Raw genomic sequence first — 2,006 nt, forward strand, 5'->3', positions numbered from 1 at the left:
CAAATAAATCAGTAAATACAAACATCAAGGCATGAAAAGACAAAGAATTTCAGCCTCAGATGTAACCAAATGAAGACTAGAAGACTATCAAAAAAATTTTCTATCTTTGAGGTTAGCACCAAAAGGAGCCATCCTTTGCTTGAACTTCAGAGGTAGGGTCCCTGACACAGGGAAGCCTCCGCCTTGCTGGACCCCTGCTCTGATTCTGGACCACAGACTCAGGAAATAACCTAAGCCAGTGCTGTTGTTCCCTATTCCTAGTGGATGCCGCCTTCCAGGTAACCCCACGAGGATGCCCAGTTAGCCACCACGTTGCCAACAATGTTTTTATTTATGGCAGAAGTGTCATTTTAATCTTCAGTAGAAGTTAATCTTTACTAAGCTTTTATCTTCTCTCTTTATTAAGATTGAACAGATTTTTTCCACATTAAATTAGGCATTCCTGTTTCTTATTTCCTCCTGGTGAACGCTGCCCGTTTTCCTACCACTTTGTTCATGTTTCAAGTTGGACTGTAGCTGCTCTTTGTGAACTGACAGATGTGTTGAGAGAATGGGCTTCTCCAGTGTGTATTTTATCTTTTGAATTTGGTTCTGGTGTTTTGCTGAACCAAAGATTTTCATTTTAATGTGGTCAAATCCTTCAGACTTTTTCTTTCCAGTCTCCGGATATCTCATCTTCCCTAGAAAGGTCTTTCTATCACTCTGGGATTATGATATTCTTAAGCATCTAGTTTCTAGGATAGCTGAGGCACAACAGATAACAAGGACTCAGATGCTTCTGACCCAATGATCAGAAGAAACCTGGGAAAAGAATGACATTTTTAAAAGGGCTAAAAGTGTAAAACACGAAGATTATACATCCCAAACAGCAGATAAATGGAAACTCCCTAGGTTTATAAAGAAGCCTTTGTCAGGCTCACCTATAATTTGAATAGACAGCAAGGACACAAAAACATACACTATGGTCCCAGAATCAACTACGGTGCCCCTTTCTAACGGTATATTATATATGCATGTACACACACACACACACACAATACTTTCAAGAGAATAATTCAAATCAGGTTTTTCTGAGTGCACAGAAAGAGAAAAAACTCTGAAACAAACCACAATTCTTCCCGATTCAGCATACCTTCAGGTAACCCATACACACCCCATTTTCCTTGTCACTGACTGTGATCCCTAGATCTCAGAGTCTCTCGGTTATGAAACTCTAAAACTATCCATTCAATTCTCTCCCCTTCCAGTGTCATTTGAACAGAGAAAACCCAAATAGAAACTTTGTTCAATGCCCCACCCCCCATGATCTCAACCCTGTGCTCTACCTTTCTGGATTAAGTCCCTCTTGATTGATAGAACCTGGCCATCTGGTTTCAAGAAGCTCAGATCCACCAGTTTAAACTCTGGCCCCCAAGCCCCACCCACTCCTGACTGACAGGAGCCCAAATAGAAACTTTGCTCAATGCCCCACCCGCCATGATCTCAAACCTGTGCTCTACCTTTCTGGATTAAGTCCCTCTTGATTGATAGAACCTGGCCATCTGGTTTCAAGAAGCTCAGATCCACCAGTTTAAACTCTGGCCCCCAAGCCCCACCCACTCCTGACTGACCAGGAGCCATTGTGACGTTTCATCTGAAAGTCTCTACTGTGATGCATGCAGGAGGCACAAAGGGATTTTTGCTTCACCACTTTAGGGTTCTGAAAATTGCTGGGCACATAACAGATTTATACTAGTAATTATAATAATAATGGCTAACATTGATTAAGCATATGCTATATGCCTGATGGTACTAGAACTTCTCATATCCCCCATTCTTCAGGATACATGGAAGTCCCATATCAAAATGTGAATAAAAAAGACCTTTCCACGGGAGAGATGGGATCCATTGGTTCACTGCAAAATAAACGGTATGGGAGATAGTTATTTGTGGTAAACTTCCTGTCAGGACCAAGGGCAGAATGAGAACACAGACTCTTGTCCAGAACTTTTCAAAATGTCCATGAT

General features: G+C 41.5%; 1 long non-coding RNA gene across 1 annotated transcript; it reads right to left on the reverse strand.

Moving 5' to 3' along the window:
- Positions 1-312: 312 nt before the first annotated feature.
- LOC116580232 lies at positions 313-1,411 on the reverse strand. The gene is made up of 2 exons (XR_004281559.1): positions 1,326-1,411; positions 313-801 (listed from the first exon to the last, which is right to left on the reverse strand). It is a non-coding gene; the product is annotated as an uncharacterized LOC116580232 (long non-coding RNA).
- Between the last annotated feature and the right edge of the window lie 595 nt (positions 1,412-2,006).

Source organism: Mustela erminea, chromosome 19 (genome assembly GCF_009829155.1).
Source record: "Mustela erminea isolate mMusErm1 chromosome 19, mMusErm1.Pri, whole genome shotgun sequence".
Taxonomy (NCBI): Eukaryota; Metazoa; Chordata; class Mammalia; order Carnivora; family Mustelidae; genus Mustela; species Mustela erminea.